This window comes from Trachymyrmex cornetzi, unplaced genomic scaffold (genome assembly GCF_001594075.2).
Source record: "Trachymyrmex cornetzi isolate Tcor2-1 unplaced genomic scaffold, Tcor1.1 scaffold15, whole genome shotgun sequence".
NCBI classification, from domain to species: domain Eukaryota; kingdom Metazoa; phylum Arthropoda; class Insecta; order Hymenoptera; family Formicidae; genus Trachymyrmex; species Trachymyrmex cornetzi.
Window position 1 is genome coordinate 245,589 of NW_017296091.1, and position 18,812 is coordinate 264,400.

At 33.5% G+C, this 18,812-nt stretch overlaps 1 protein-coding gene across 1 annotated transcript in view; it reads left to right on the forward strand.

The window, feature by feature from the left end:
* Positions 1–41: 41 nt before the first annotated feature.
* Dgk (diacyl glycerol kinase 1) overlaps positions 42–18,812 on the forward strand; it is a 99,957-nt gene continuing 81,186 nt past the window's right edge. Inside the window, exon 1 of the mRNA XM_018502842.1 lies at positions 42–314. The gene's annotated coding sequence lies outside the window, so the exon portion shown is untranslated. The remainder of the gene's footprint in view (positions 315–18,812) is intronic.

Sequence of the window (18,812 nt, forward strand, 5' to 3'; positions counted from 1 at the left end):
TATCCAGCGGCTTTCGAGCAGCTACGAAAGAGAGCGGAAGAGAGACGGATAGGCATAGACGGATAGATAGACAAATAGATAGAAAAAGAGAGGCAGAGATTTCGACAAGACATTCGCGTTGTACTCGCGCGGCGTACTTGACGATCAAATCGAGGCGCGCGCGGTCGATTTCGTGTTTCTCTTTTCCTCGCGGTTTTCTACGGGAATCTTCAACGGGGCGCCGGCCGACGACGATGATGATGATGAAGACGGCAAGGATGTGAGAGCGGCGCACACCTGGAGCGTCCGATACGCGGCGCGATGGCATGGAAATGGTAAATACATTGCTGTTTATTCTCTTCTTCGAGAATCGATCCTCGCGTTTTCGCGATCCCCGATTTTTCTCTATTTTCTCCTTTCTTTTTTTTTTGGCGTGCACTTCGATTTTATTACTCGTTGTCCCGCAACACGCGTCGCCGGTTACGGTCTCCCTCTCGCTCTTCGATTGTTCGTGCAAGTACTCGATTTACTTGCGCTCCGATCGGTTCTGTGTTACGTTTTATTGTTTACTGTGAAATGCGCGTGAAACGCGGGTAGTATATGTTCCTCGGGTATCTTACTATTATTCTTGGTCTAAATTCAAACAAGCGTAAACTATCAAATGTGGGCTCAATGTTATGACAATTCAGAAGGGATTAAGGAAGAGCGTATAAGGATGTTTATAGAAAGCGATAACATCACCTTAAAGTGGAAAAAACGACAATAAGAATAATTCTTCTTATATAGGAATCAAAAATAGAATATAATAAATTTATATTTAAAAATATATCTATAAAATTATTATATATTTTTTCTTTATGATTATGAATATTTTAATTAAATTTATATCAAAAAAGATTTCACTTTATGAATCGCAAAAAGGTTTTCATAAAGAGTCGTGTTAAAGAAACTAAAAAAATTTAGTGAATAAATCGTTGACTGATAAATCAATAATATTTTGATTAATATATATTGTGATGATACATAAATTTCTATTAATACTTCAACCTTTTACATTAAATCTCATCGATGAATAATTTCTGGAATGTATTGCTACATTCATGTATCAACTTTAATGTTAAGCCTAATTCTTTCTATCAAATTCTTTTTTTCGATAGGCAGGATAATTGTAATCCAGAGAAAAAAAATTAATTTAAGAAATTATCGCGAAACTAATTAATTCTGTACATTGTTAGATATCAAAGGAGCAATATTAACCCAATCCTTTGACTTAAAAATACTTTATTTTTTATTTTCATGTATATTAAAATGTAAATTAATCTATGATTAATTTAAACAGCATCCATATTATCGTATGTATTTAGTAAATAATAAACTAAATTTGAGAGTCAAATTTAACACATTTTTTTAAATTAAATTATTGAACTCCATTGTTTTAATTAAATTAACGACATATTAAATAGGAGCAGTACCATCCTATAGAAATAATTAAAAATAACTCAAATTGGCTACCATTTGACATTACGAATTTAACAGTGTATAGCGATAAAGTAATCGGTTGCTAATAAATACAAACGTACAACAGCGATTAAAGTTTCTTTCAGAGTGTTGTAAAAAGTTATTATTCATATTTTATATATATATATATTATATGGCTTTTATAATTGAAATCTTATACGAAAACTCTCTACATTATTAAATTTATAATGTCAAATTATATCCAAATTAAGTTATTTTTAATCATTTCTATAGGTCGCCATATACACTTAATATATAGTTAATTTAACTAAAGTAATAGAGTTAAACAATTTAATTTAGAAAATTAAATTTGACTCGAATCTAGTTTATCATTTACTAAATGCATGCGTTATTTATTATGAAACTGATCACAAAAATTGATTGATTTACATTTTGGCACACAGGGAAGTTAAAAATAAAGAGTTATTTTTGATTCAAAGTATTAGGTTATCATTGCTCCTTTGATATCTAAGTGTATTTGAAATTAATTGATGGATATGTGATTTCGTTATCTATATATATCCTTAAAGAAGAATCCATCTCAAATTGATATGAAATCTCCTATTAAATGTCGATCATGTGTTAGGAGAGAGAGAATTTATATACTTTAAAACCTATTTGCTTTATAAAGCATATTTTAATACGTATAACATCAATATCTATATATTTTATCTAAAAAAACTAAAAAGCACTCTTTTAGTTCCGACGTCGTGAAAAAAATTCGTCTTTTTTTTTATCAAAAAGGATCATACACTATTAGATATCAAGGAGCAATGATAATCTAATCTCTCAAGTTAAATAACAATTTACTATTTCAACTTCCACGTGTGTCAAAATATAAATCAATCCATTTCTGTGGTTAGTTTCAAAGTAAACATCGTTCATATTAAATACGTATGCATTTAGTAAATAATAAACTAAAGTTCAGTCAAATTTAATACATTTTCTTGCGTTAAATTGTTTAACTCTATTGTTCCAGTCAAATTAACAATACATTGGGTAGAAGCAATTGCGACTGATAAATGATTAAAAATAACTCAAATTGGATATAATTTGACACTATGAATTTAACAGGGTATATCAAATAAGAGAGGAAGAGAGAGAGAAAGAGAAGAGTCTGACAATGATAAGTGTTAGATTCACACTTGAAATTAGCTCGGTCTGTCTTATTAATATGAAACACAGCTGTCGCGAATGTGCGTATGCATGTGAGTTAAATCTACGTAAAAGCTTCCGAAGATAGGTATAAGTAACGATATTATTTTCGCCTGGGCCTCGATGACGAGCCCAACGTGGCGCTTACATTATTCAATTCCAATGTAAACAATTAATATCCAGTCGTGCGTTTTTAATTGAATATTCCTCTTTTGTTGAACATTTAATTGGTAAGCGTTCGAAATTTCGGCCTGTGGTTACACGAAACGGAGCCAATTCCATGCCCTTTGTCAGAGGTTCCTTTTAACCTTTGACCTTCACACGGTGTTATATGTATAGTAGTAGTAACATATATGTATTCGCGCGCGACTTGCGGCGCGATGCCCTCGTTCTGCGACACGAAAGGCAGGATCCCGTGGTTTCGAATGCATTAACATTGGAGCGGGCTTGAAAAAGCGTTGCAGCCTGCTTTTACACTCGCGTTTCCGTAGCTTGATAACTTAGTTTAAAACTACTTCGTGTAACTTACAAAAGGGCTCAGGTCTCACTACTCCATTGTGCATTTCACCCTGTCGACATCGCGATTTTCCACGCGTGCGGTTGAATGCAATGAATGTAGAATCAAAAATCAATGGGCGCGTGTTACATTTCTAACACATTCCATCCATCTGGCTTTTAATATAATAAAAAAGTAATTATATAATTATTAGAATATTTGGTTATTTAGAATCATTATTAAGTTTTTAATTATTTACTTATTGTTAGATATCAATTTACATGTGTACATTTAAATTTAATTGTATCCTAATTATAATTAAGAATTGTAATAATTTAATTATATATTATACTATTTAATTATCATAATTTTTATTATTGAATTTGTTAATTTTATCGTCATTCCTTAAGTGAATAATATATTCGCATATTTTATTCGGACGCCTTAACGTAATTTTATCGTCGACAGATGTTGCTCTAATAAAATTTCTGCCCCGCGTACAGCCGAGTTAAGTCTTCCAATTACATCTAACATTCGCGGAATACTAGAGCTGAATGCTTAATGAGAAAGCGACCTGAATTTGTCGCATTTATTTAAACTGAGAAATATACATTAAATACGCGATTTACACTTAATTTACACAAACAGATTTGAGTCGGAAAATTTCAGGCGCAATACCGGACACGTCGTGCCGCGAATCTTTCTTCGTGTCTAAACATAAACCGTGACGCCGAAATTCTTCACGAGTTTCTGCAATCGGACGCACAGAAAGTTGGTTTGAAAAGTGATAGTCCATGCATCTGTCAAGCGCATGGATAATAGTTCACGTGCAACGCCCTTGGGCTTGTCTTTCCAATGAACGAGCTATTCATTTAAAGTTTTGGCTCTAATTCAAAAACTAATCTATCTGGATTTCGCGAGTAAATACTTGTATTTGAAATTTTCGTCTTCTCGGTGGAAAACACTACTCGCCATGGGACCTGAAATAATTCTACGAGACGCTGACAAATGAGAAACTTGAATTTTTATGAGCAATAAAACGTGATTGTCGTCCAAGATATCATCGGTATTTCGAATCGGGCGTTATCGGTTGCTTAACGAATTTAACCGCGCACGACAATAAAATGCACATAATAACAAAAGTAATAGCAATGATATGATAGTAAGCATAATTTTATGTTTATTTTAGCCTACTTTTTTATAAATACAAGTGTATTGTAGAGACATTATTACGTTTATTATAAATTATTACATATATGACATGTTATTATTAAGTAATTGAATTTAGGCACACAATAATTAACGTAATAAATATCGTTACGTAAATTTTTCCTTTTTGTTTTGCTCTCTTAACTAACTCTTGCTTTATTTGTAAATTATACTCGGGAAAACATTTACAAAAAAAATCTGACACCTTCTCGCAGGTTCAACAGCGCAGGTGGACAAAGAACACCATTTTTTTTCTTCGCCGCTCATTTCGTAAATGCTACCATCTCTGCTTTTCATGCGCCACGTTGTAGAGCTACGTTCTTGAATTGCGTAAATTTCAAGTACAAGTAACAACTGCCATGAATGGAAAGCTCCACTCTTACTGGAAATCTTTTTTTTTTATATACGCGTTTACAAAGTGCGTTTCAACAGGTTGTCGATTCAATTGTCTATTATTTCGGTTTCAAATTACCAAAGGAGACAGCACGGGTTTCTAGTGTGCAAGTACTATTTCGTTATTTTGGAAATTTGACTCGATTTTGTAAAGCTTTGGCGTTTACGTGCACTTATGAAACACAAGCCTTACAAAAAGTATTTCCATTTTTATTTTAGCTGTTGGAAAAAAGCGGAAAAAGTTTACTTTATGAGTTTACTTTATTGACGCGGGTCGAATTTATTTTTGTTTCAACGTGTATATTTGAATTTTATACGATTTATATAATCTTATATAATTTATATAAGATAAATCGTACGAAATTTTGTAAATTCTATGTCGTGAGACGATAGAAATGTAATTATATTTGTCTAAAATCAAATATGCAGAGAGATACGAATACTGTTATTTTTCACAAAAATGTTCCATCGGAAGAAATTAAGACGCCTAAAGTCGTCCGTCTGATATTTTCCTACTACTTTTATAATATCGATCATCGGATAGAAATCGGCTTTTGATATGAGATACGATGAGTTAAACGTTTTAACGGAGACTGCATAATATTATTACACGTATAAAATCGTGAATTTTAATTTTAAGAGTGAAATCTTAAATTATGAAATACGCAAAGCCGAATTGGAAATAATAATTTAATACTGTTCAAAGAATTTACAATTATTCTTACTGAAGAAGTTGAAAAAAAAATTGAAAAATATAAGGGAATTTGTAGATCTTGCTTAGAATAAATAAATGTTGTTAATATTTGTATTAAAATTTATCGCTGATGAAAATCTACAAACTCACATAAAAAATTTTTTCAAATATTTATTAATATCAGAATAAAAAATGTATCCTATCGCTATTAACTTTTATATAAACAGGTACTTTTTAATCTTTCTTTCCTTTATGAATATTACACGCACAATCCTTTACAAATATTATACACAGTACGTACAAAAATTATGATATACATTTACTATTCATGAATGGAATAACTCAACAACTCGTCATCTTCAGAAGTGTATATGCTCTATTTAGAGACGAATGAATAGAACATTGTGCAGAAAATTTCGTTGTATCGTATTTTAGACTATTATTGTCTTTTCGCGATGATTAAAGCGGGAAAAATAGAGAGGATGGAATCAACAACCTGTTGAAACATATTTTTCAATATGCGTTCATATAAATTCCTTTCGTCAACCCTTTCATGTCATCTGTCAGAGAAAGAATCTAGATTTAATCGAGCAAATGAATTCTGGGAACTAAGAAGAATGTCTGTCGTAAATATACCACTAAATTAACCATATCGAACGTACGCATCAGAAAATTCTGTTCTATCTAATATATCGCAAAGATGCTTAAATTGTAACCCGTAATCCAGAATATTATCGATTTAGGGATCCGCTTTGCGTGACATAGAAGTAAACCGTGACTTTCACGGTTGCTCTATGAATATGCATCGCTTAATTATAACTCTACTCGACGCGTTTGTAAGCGATTTTCTTCTGCAGTCAGACCGGAATTTTAAACAGCTTCGTCGCGTGTGAAAACGCTGGATCGTATCTCACTGAAAATTCAAGGGCTCGTGCTAAGTATTTGCTATTAAATGTGATTATATGTATATATATTTTGCTCTCTGCGCGCTTCCTCTTCGTATCGCCTACATTTGTCGCGTTACACCAAATTCGTGAACAGAGAGTATCTATATATATATATAACAGCTACGAATGTACAATAACTATGGACTAAAACGCGAATTCTCGTCAAATCTACCACCGACTTAATTATCGTATTATACAAGCAAAATTCACAAGTGCATTATACTTGTCTGCCGCTGAATGTGAGACGGACCGAAATAAATCCCTTCCTAAATCGAATATCGAGCTGACTACACTACTAAGCCCTACGTTCAGCATTCAAGAGTGTTTAACCGTATTAAGAACAATGAGTTTCGCCGTGGAGGCTTGCCGGCTTCGGTTAATGTGCTTCATCAGCGACAATCGGCGCGTGCACGCGCGCGCATCGCTGATTTATTCAATAAAAAGGAAAACGAAACTTCTTTACAGTTCATAAAGCTGGGCCGTTAATTTCCTTTTGACTTTATGCTTCTCAATCCTCTTTTACGGCGCTCCTCTCCGACGGAGAACCTTCCCGCGAGAAGCTCTCCTTTTCCTCTTTCTTTTGTCTCCATTTTTTTTGTCATCTCCTTCGAGTGTTTCACGTGTCTCTCTCTCTCATTTCCTCGTATTTCCTTCACCCTTTCGCAAGCTTCACGTTCACGTTCTACCCTATTCAAGGACAACCAATGGAGAATATGTTACCATGACGACGCATGAGCTCAGCGTAACCTACTACCCATTCCCATCCCTTTTCTGTGTACCATACACGTGCCTATCCATCGTGTCGCCGGTACGAGCACGTTCTCGTCGAGGATTGAGATGTCGCATAATTTTGACAATGCGTCGACGAAACACATGACCCTATCCAACAGAAGGTATGATAAAGAATGAGACGTATCATGATTTTGAACGAAGAGTTTACGAAAACGTCTTGTAAGGACAGAGCGGACGTGATCTTGCTTTGGTTCGAATGTTGCATCTTCAATCTTCCAAGTCGGCAATGTTGGACTTGGGTACAATCGATCTCTTTATTATGAATTCTGGTAGATAAATTTAAATTTGTAAAAAGTAAGTCAAATACAATCCAACTTCCATGATAAAAACTCATTGTTAAAGCTTCACAAGAATTTTTCTTGATTTTTATACATATAGAGTCTGAAACAATATAAGAATCTGAACGGAAGTCAAAGATCCGAATAAAGTGTGAAAGTTTTATCGACGGAAGATTAATTTTTTAAAAGTTCCTAGCCAGAAATGATGGTTGACGTTGAATCAACATTTGACGCCGATTTATGTTGAATAAGCATCAATTCAACCTCGGATTCGATCAATTATTTCTGACTGTGTTTCTAACCGAGTTTGCTTCTCACTATTCAATCCAAATCCTAAGAATCTCTTTCACTAATTCCGACGCTAATCGATGGTTATCATCATAATTGTTAACGTGAAAACTGAACAGTTCGTCTCATTATCAGAAAAGGAAAAGAGAATAGAAATTCTGATACATTAAATTGATGTTGGTACTTCTGCAAATTGATCGTCGATTAAAGGGATCCTAAAGCCGTCTGTATTATCGACTAAATCGTAATTTTTCTATAATAATTAACGACAAAAAATTTCGAAGTTGAAATCTTCAGAAACATTTTTTGTCATTCTCGGCATAAACTCCACCTCACGGACGTGTATTAATGTGTATACTTTAATCTTGGAAAAGGATTTTCGAATCTGTAAAAGAGGAAAAAAATAATTGTTATACAAAAATTACGATTTAGCCGGTATTACAAACGGTGTTTTAAGATCCCCTTAACTTAATCAGAAATTTATAAAAAAAAAGTCCTAAATATTGTGACTAAATTAGATCTTCATCTGAGGATGCCAGACAACGAAGAATAAAAATGAAAACGTCATGAATATACAGTGAAGCTCTGAAGTTCAGAGAAACTGGATATTATGCATCTACCGTAGTCTCGATAATTAACTTCGAGCGAACGACGCGACACGTGACGTGCATCATGTTTCGATAGTCTTAATTACCATCGACAATGTAACTGACGCGCATTGTTTCATGTTTGTGCTTCGCATTTCGAAGTGCAAACACGCCGATACGTAAATACTACAAAATTACATTTGCCAGTTTCCCAGGAGATTACGTGCGTTCGAGGGTGTAAAGCGCACCGTCCGTCGTCCGATTGAAGAACGCTGAATTGTATTGTTCGCAAAAGTACATCTGGAATAAGTTGAACGGATTCCAGGATGAGCGTTGCCAGTGAAATTTTATCGTCTTTGCGATACTTGGAGAGGAAGTACTAAAGAGAGCGAAAAAGAGCATCTTAAAAATAATTAATCACCTTCGCGGAATATAAATTCCGGATTTATGGAAAATACGACGTCGTTCGTATTTTTCTCCTGATAAATCGAGTTTCACAAGATAATTTAGTACATAATTTTATTAGCCGTATATTGATCTTCCATGAAGAAATGCACAAGGAATTAAGTCTTGTATGATGAGAAAGGATTGAGTTTTCACAACTAGATACCTGTTTCAGATTATATGACTGAAAAATCTAAATTTTATCACGACAGTGAACTTTATTTTCTCGTCGTTAACGTTTCTGTGTAAGAAACTTTTTAAATCGATGCGACACTGTTTCGTTGTCATTGAATCGAGATTAAATTCTGTTATTCCGCGTGTTGTTGCCAGCAGTTTCGTAACTGGGGGATACATCGAGGTAACCAGATTAGATAGGTGCCATTGACATCGAGAATGCCAACCAACCACCTGTAGAAACTATCATTAAAGCCAACCTACTGTCATCGCCAGTGGTTACAATATAAACTTTATCAATTACGATTATACACATATGCGTGTTAGTAATCTAATCATATCTCTTTATTTCTTTTCAGACAATCCATATTATTAAATAGAAATAAATTGTAATTGTATGTAGTTTAATTAGATTTATTACTGAAATAATCTAATAAACGTCATGTTGTAATATCTTGAAACATTAAAGCTCAAAGTATATTTTGTACGTAGAAATATATTTCCTAACAATATCTTATATCGAAGTTAATGTATCTTTAATTTAAAAGATTGAATACCTTTTCAATACAAAAATGTATTAAATTATTAAAATTCTAAAATGGTGAATTAACTTTTAAACTAGACATTGAGATATATAACTCGTATATATCGGTTTCTAAAAGTACAGTTTTTTAATTTATTTCAGAATTTGATTATATAATAAAAGAAAGGTAAAACTTTTTACACAATCATTCAGGATTTATTTTATTTCTATATTTTCTTATGTAGATATTTTTCTTCATGGAAAATTATCACAATAATAACGCTATACTCAAGAAAAAATTAGTATATTGAAATAATAAAATCCTCATTTATATCGTTGCGAACTCGCTGTCAGTTATGCTTCAATCATTTAAAAATTCAGAATTTTGTCGACTCCAACTCTAGTTTTTATTGATTGAAGCATAACTGACAGCGATTTCGTAACGAATAAGAATTTTATTCTTTATTTCAATGTAACAGTTTTTCCTTAAATGTAGTATTAATTATGATAATTTTTTCGATTTCCGTGAAGAAAAATATATAAGAAAATACAAAAATGAAACGATCTCCGTACGGTAAAATAGTAAAAGTCGTCACTCCTTTGTATAATAAAATTAAGTAACTTAACTTCGCTCTTTGTAGAGAATATTTTCGGACATGTCATGTTTTTGAAGTATGTACGCAGTGGCAAGAGTAGAAGGCAAATAGCGGAAAAGTTAGATGGAACGCACGAAACAATGAAGTGGACAAGTGCATTGTTTGCTTAGTTTACGCTGCAATCCGGACAACTCCAAACTTGGAAAGCGCAGAAAGTTGGACGCCAAGCTTTAGTGACTAAAATACCTATTCATATTCATTTCGAACGTGTCCACGACACGTGTACATACATAACGTAATGTATACGAGTCGATTGTATTCGCGCAAAAAATATTCACGAATTCATATAAATACCAAAAAAGGTCACAAAGCGAATGACATAAAAAATTGAAGATAGTATAGTGACAGTGCGGTTATATGCTCGTTTAGCAGTTTCGCCGAAGGCGAGAATCCGTATTCGCGAAATGGAAAATGGAAAATATATCGTTCAAAGCGACGTACAACGAGGACCATTGCGAGCGGAGAGGCAAACGCGACAGAAAGGAAGAAACGTCAGCCGATCAAACGCAATACCTATTTTCCGTCGAACTCGATGAGCGACGACGAGACGCCGTGGATTTTTATGTCGAGGTGAATTTTCGAATATCATACGCACGTCTTCTTTACACTCTTTCGCGTCGCTTTTCTTTGGAGAGCGCACGTTGACGATTCTTTTTTTTTTCTTTTTAATCTCGCGCGCGCTTTGTAACGCGCAACATTGTTATCGCGTTATGGATATCGGTTACCGCGTTCGATTGACAGGCAATTGTCGATGCATTGTGCGAGTTCCACGGTATGATTATAGCCATGGGCTACAGGCGCTACAGCACAATGGATCTGCTGCCCGCCGGATCGTTTGTTTTCATTCAAGGCGCCGGCATAGAAACAGCCTGCATCGCATTTTTCTTAGGACCTGTCTGTGACGTACGTGTACATATATCTGCGAACTCAACGTAAAGCCGCTCGCGATGGCCTTACCACTCTTGCCCCTTTTATTTCGCTATACATTCTTATTAATCGTGTATCTATACGTTGACTCGCAGTGGTATATACCACTTACTTATCGGACGCAAACTCACTAAAGCTATTTTTCACCTAAGCCTTCTTCCCTCTTTAACATCTCTCCATTGGATTACTGGAAACGGAGAATTGCGATTCTCGCTTTATCATCTAATTGGTGGTTCTAGAGAAACCTCTTAGATCTACGAATACATTTCAGCGACAAAATCTATTATGTATTTTTATATCTGCGCGTATCTGCACGGAAAGAATTATTTCGCTAAAGTATCTAAAAATTTAGCTAGATATTCTCTAAAACTTTTAGCATGTATCTTTCCGAAGAGTGAAATGTCATTCTTAAAAATTGAAAATTGAGCCACTCTTTTTCACGATTAGTTTAATTTTCACTTTTTAGAGCGAAATTCCACTCTGAAGAATTTAAAGAGTATCACACAGATCTAAAAATAATTTCGTTACATCATGGAAATAATTATGTAGGAAATTACATAAACGCTCATTATATGCTATAAAAGCATATAATGAGCAACGCTAGAAAAAATTATTCTAACCATCAGTTTGAGCGTCCTACATAATTATTTTGATAATTCAACAAAATTATTTTTAAATCTGTATCTAGCTAAATTTTTAGATACTTTGACAAAAGTATCTTTCCGGAAAGATTAAATATGACTAAAAATATTCAATAGAGTTTTAAATTTTCGATATTTGGTTTTCAGGATTCAATTTTTCGAGGAATTTGATTTTTCCTCGGAGAGAATATAATCTTACGCCATCTTTTGTGAAGATGCATACGTTCTTCTTAATTAAACAATGTACTCAGGCTCTACAATTAGAGGAGATTACTTATTGCATATTCACAGATATTCACAGATGGAATGTGCAGTTTCTCACGTTGTCAAGTTGGGACGTCAACGATCGCGATTTCACGTCTATCTGTTACGCTGTGTTGAACTTATGCCATTTGACGCACATGGCCATGCACGCGACAGTTACGTCTGATTGCCAAAATTTTCAGTCACTGAACATGTCTCTTCGGTCTCTCGACGAGCCAAGTCGAGCGTAGTGCAATAAATTTCTCTAAATAAAGCTACTCAAGATAAATCTTACTCATTCTGAGATATATCACTACAAGCTGACTATTAGCTAACATTACTAACTAACTGAGATATATTTAACAGACTATTCGCAGTTTATGAACGAACAAATCAAATTAAGATAACGAAGATGGTAATAAGTGCACTAATTAAATCGTTGTAAGAGCATTATAGAAAATTAGAATGCATTATATATATTATGTTATAATTATGTTATATTATATTATATTAAAAAGATTTATGTAATCATAGTTAACTGTATACTGTTAGATGTCAAAGGAGCAATAGTAATCCAATCTCCTGAGTTAAATAACATCTTGTTAACTTTAACTTTTATGTGTGTTAAAATATAAATCAATCCATTTCTGTAGTTAAGTTGCTTAATTTTAAAGTAAAGAACGTTCGTATAAATACAATGTATGCGTTTAAAGTAAATAATACATTAAATTTGAATTAAACAATTTAAACTTTTTTTGTAAGTTAACTTATTTAACTCCATTGTTTTAGTTAAACTAATGACATATAGTGAGTAGAAGTGGTGATTTATAGACATGATTAAAAGTAATTCGAATTGGATATAATTTGACATTATCAATTTAACAGTGTATCAGGTGAAAAAGTAGGGACTATGAGTTCTAAGATTTTTATTATGCCTTTTTACAAGATGCGAGCATTATCGGGTTAAAAACGTGTTTTCGAGATTATTTCTAGATGCCCTAAAAAAGTGCTAAAGTAGCTACGCAAATAATTACTTTCAGAGCAACGCAAATTCTCACACGAAATCTTTTTTTTTTCATATCGTCATCCAAGACTATCGCATTATCGCGGTCGTGTACTCAATGTATCACGAAAAAGTAGATGTTATCGGTGGCAATTTATTTCTCGAAAGGAAAAACGATGTGGGTGGGGTAGGAGCATAGGTATAATAACACGCTTTTCCTGGCCCACCTTGAGGGAGTGGGTTCCCTCGGTGACGCAGAAAATTCGTTTGGAAAATACATCCGCGTATTGGCGATTGCTTTTGCGTCGGTTATGATCTGCTCTTGCCGCGGTCATGTATGAAAACGCATTTTGTCGATATAGTTGGAATTTAATATTTCCTCGTATTTCGTATCGTTATGTATCGACGATTTTCATGGCAGTCATGATGCATACTGGGCATAAAACATGGAAAATATCAGAAAAAAATTAAAGAACTATTTGATGCTTTCTCTTTACAGTATTCTTTTATGTGCATCTTACATGAGAAAATCTACTGAAAGAAACTCGATAAAATTAACCTTAACTTTTGAATGTCTACTTAAAAAATGTATCACTGCCTTACTTCGAAAACGACGTAATTAAAAAAACCTAATTTTCGAGTTATTAATATAATGAATGAGTTAGATAAACATTATTCTATCAATATCATCAAGAATGAACTAACTTAATTTCATGAATCATTAAAATGTTGCAACTAAAAAAGGAATGTTTTTTTTAATAAGGATTGTAAAATGAAAATGATCATATTAAGAATATATTCTTTTATCGATATTATTTGATTAATCGATAATTTTCTGTCGAATTGAAAACTAATTATTCCGCTTTTCTGAGAAACTTAATTTTTTGAGTTGTGTCACTGTTGAAGTAAAAGAGCGATATATTCGAATCTCTTGCGAATCAATTTTAACCACACTCTTGTTTTCAAGCTGATAAAATATTACGACACCACAACCACAAGTATTAATTCACTCTCTCTCTCTCTCTCTCTCTAAACTGAACAAGATAAGCCTACATGATTTCCTCCTCGTTTACTCCTCACGATATTAATCGCTCATTAATTATACCTTGACGACGCGCGATAGGACACGCGGAGACATTTTAGTCTCGTTATCGCGGCGCGCAACTATCGCGAGCACAACAGATGTTATCGGCGATAATTTATCTTCGGAGTGTGGGTGGAAAGCGATGCAACTCCCCCGAGGTGTGCTGCACTTTATGACGCGACGTGTGAGAAAGCTGCCGGTGAAAAATTCTGCTTCCTACGATGCAGCTCGGCACCTACGTCGCGCTCTATGGTGACAATAGCAAATCGGCCGTCGACATTAACACCCCGCAGTCACGTCTCCTTCAGGATCAGACCTTGGCTGTGCCGTCGCACGGGATCTCGAAATAGCTCACTCTTCTTCTCGAGACTCACCGAGTTAAATTATTTGCGCTCGGAACGCGTTCCAAGATACGGTCGAACATTAATTCGAACGAAGCGTGTCCGCTTTCCTCATTTTGGTGCAGTACTTCAGGGAATTAGGCGATATCTCAGCTGAGAATTTTCAGCTTATTTCGAGTTAATACATTTCGCTTATTCGAGCAATTTATTTAATAGATGTATCTCGTTTCTTAAATACTTTTTACGTACTTTATCGTTTCTTTTTAATAAAGTTCTCTCGACAGAAGGGATATACATGCAAACGTAACACTTGCGAATTGAGAATACCAATAGATTTAAAAAATACGTTGTAATTCTTAATGTATCATTCGTTTGATTGACAGTAGGCTAACGATATTAAAAAAAGATTTAATGTCATATAAGTATATATATATCGAGGAAAAGGATCAACACGCTTCTCTAGTTTCAATGCCAATAGCAACGGCGTTACTGGTTCATTAGTTTGTTCACGGTCGTTCTAGCTTATTTACAGCCTCGAGGCAACATTTATTTTACGGCCACCGCTTTTTCACAAAATTCACGCTCTAACAGAATACAAGCCCTGATCATGTAATAACCAATATCAAAATTAAATCTGCTGAAGTAACACCCACTCCAATATCCAGAATTACTTTAACTTTTTAAGAAAATGAGATATTGAGCTGAATTTATTTATTTGAACTTAAATTCTTAATAGCGCAGTACACTTTATGCAGTTAAAATTTTTCTTATTTAATAATACAATATTAATCTTCCATCGATAATTTTAATTTGAACGATACACCGCAATAAAATACCAGTTTGAGAACGATTAACATGAAAGAAACATCGGTATACCCAAACGTCAACGCATAGTCACCGCAAAAATAATTAAACTCACGAATTGGATGGCTGTGCGTTGTTTTATGACAGCTCGTAAAAATTAAAATAAAATTGCGCTCTCACGATATGACTCGGATGCCAATCACAATGTATTTGCACGTCGATTACGCGGGTTAAGCCGGCATGCGGATACATCGGAGCCTGTCTGTTTGTGCGAGTTGCGAGATGGTTATCGATCGTTACGATATTATAGCGTAATAAATTTTAATAGGCAACGTCGAACGCGCGCGAGTTCGTCGTTGTGTTAACCACGTTATGCTTGCGGATGATCCTGTTTCGTGCGAAACACCCGCAATTACCTATAGCTCGGCTGCGGGTATCGTCGTTCAGTTTATGAACGTGACGGATACTGTCCACTAAGAGAGAGAAAGAAAGAGAAAGAGAGAGATGTGGAGGAAGGGAAAGAAAGAGAGATTTTTTTTTTTTTTCGATCCCTCATCCTCCCGCATAAGCAGCCTCTTTAAAGTCCTGACATTTTAGCGCCGATTGCTCGTCCGGCCTCACGCTTTTACGCAGCTGCGCCGCAACTCGAACAGGGTCAGGGTGGGAATATTCCGGAGTCTAATAATTCTTGAGAGCGACCAGTGGGAGTTTAACCCAGCAAAGAGATGTTAAAGGGAACGTACCCCCCTTCTGCTCTATATGCATCGCATAGCTTTCAAAAATTGGAAAATATCATCGAACGGAATTATATTGCGAAACGTTTACTCGAACAGAATTTTAATCCGATTTATTTGCTCAGATATCTAATGTAGAAATTCTTTTTCTCTCTGTAAAACTCTTTCGACATTTTTTCTTTCAAAAGAATTGACTCTAAATTCGACAAATTTAGTCATTTTTAACAATAAACCGTTACGAGTATTGTGAGCTCTTCAACTTTTTTTCGCACGACAAAACAATTTTGCAAGATACATCACTTTGTCTATCGATTTTTGCACGATCGTTTTATAAATAATTATCAATTGTTCGGAAATAACGCCGTATTTTAATTTTTTTTCAGCATTAACGTAAATGAGTTAAATCTGTTATGTTTTTGCAATACTCGTCGATGGGTCCAAATTAATTCGGATTTATGAACGCGGTCATTAGGGCTACGAGCACATATTGTTGTCTCATTACCTGTTTATTTATTTGTTAAAGCGCAATCAATTATTTATTATCAATTATTTACATGGATATGTATTTGTGTTTTTTTTATCTTTTAATTTGCGTCGATGGTATACGTGAATCGATAATGATATATAATTATGCATCGAAATATGGAATCCGAGAAAAACTTCTATATCGTTCGCACACAATTACACATTCATATATAATTACTAATATTTCATTAATCTCTAAAACAGAAAGAGAATAATTCAATTACGATACTTCTTCTTTGTGATTATCCTGCCCGTTATTTAATAAACCGAATAATAATGCCAAATTAATTTAGTTATTTATATTGTATTTTAAATATATTATTCCATTCCTTTTTTATATTTACAAATCGGACGCGTATATTGGTGGTGGTCTGGGATAACACGGCAAAAGTTCGTAACTCTTTTCAAGGACTCCAATTACTCCGATATGGACGTTACCGGCTAAAGGCCATTTAGATAACCGATAACATGATTATAAGTTTTCGAAAATGCCTCGAACGCAGATAATCTCATCAATAACTGTATTAATCCCAGATCGCTAATACGCAGCACATACTGTACGATGCCTTGTACACTGCGAGATTATGTTAATTTTCTAAGTGGCGTAATCACAATCAAATCGTTATCATTAAAAAGTATTATATTTTTTTTAGGAAATTTGATATATAATTTTATATTCTTTTAATTGTATTAAAAAAGAAAACATAATATTATATTTAATATATAAATTATATTTTCTTCATCTTTAACATGTTATCTTTAATGTTCATCTTTAATATGTTATTCGCAATTTTAAACAACAAAGCATGTTGCATGTTGTGTTCTATAGACAAAATCAACTTAACATCGACAATCGATTAATTTTAACTCTAAGAACTTAATTAATTTTTATCGATTCTAATTCTAGAAGACACATAATTATAAGTTAAGTTTGATCGTGATTGAACATAATCACGTTAACGTAATCGATATACATTATCTCAAAAGATAATTTATCTGTGTCTGGATATCGTGTCTGTTAGACATGTCAAACTTATTTCGCACAATCTTTCGGAACGTTTCGTGAGCCACAAGAATGATAGATAATAAGACTAAACCGCAGCCCCAAAGAGCTTCATTAGGACCAAGTGGCCTCAAAGGAATTTATTCTCCGATTCTTGAAGGAAATAAGGGATCTAAGATTTTTTCTTCTTTGGAATACTTATGAGCACCGAGTGTAATATTTTTCTTTTTTATTCCTTTCTTTGTCCCTGAGCTTTATTCTCTGTATGCCTAATCTTTATGACGGGCGCTATTCAAATATCTCTCACTCGCAGAGACCTTAGCGTGGGCGCCGAAGCGAACCTACGTGTCACTGTCAACTCGAATATCTCTCCAACTTCAAGGTATCTCTCAACTTTCCTCGATCCAAGCTGACTGCAAAATTTCAACAAAACTGTATCGCAATGAAGTATTCTCGAAATTTGAAAATGTAACTACGTTACTGTGCTTTATGTATTTTAATATTACTGTCATATTTTAATATTCATGTATCTATTTCACATTTATCTTGATTCATAGGTTTTTTAATTATGATTTAAATATTTTTGTTCGCATATTTTCCGTGTAATTTATTAAGTTCGATACTAGCTTTTATATATGAAAAACTGTTCTATATTATAATATCTATAATAATTGATATATTTCTAGACAATAAAGAAATAAAAATAAATCCACATAAAAAAGGTGAAAAAAAGCGCTTCCTTAAAATACTTTATAATTATATTATCCAGTATGTAAAGAACTTTTTTCTCATATATTTGTCCTTAACGATATTCATAAAATGTTTAATGTAATCGATATCTTATAAAAAAATAATTCTAATTTTCGGCAGAAGTAAAATGTTTTCTCAGCATACCAAAACAATATGCCGTTTGACATATCTGTATTTTTAAATAAGTACTGTCTTCTGTTAAATGATACTAAATGTCGCCGTTAAATAGCAACTACATGCAATCCAATTAATTATTGTACAATTATTAACATGCGATGCTGTACAATTGATTTATTGAGTTCATGATAAACATAATGCCAGGAAACTAATTATTAAGACAATTAAATTTACATTTACTATCGTACATTATGTTTAATATATACATATATTACATTTAATATATAGTAGTAAATGTAATTGAAATTTACATTTACTATAATAAATATATATTGTATTACATATTACATTTACATTTGTATTACATATTGTTTTGATATCTTATCTCATATCATTTAATACATTTTGAGATATAATAATAATATATTTCCGCAATTCTAGTCTTCCTCTTTCTCTCTTTATTTCTTTTTACATCTTATGAAATTGATCTCTTTTAATGATATATAT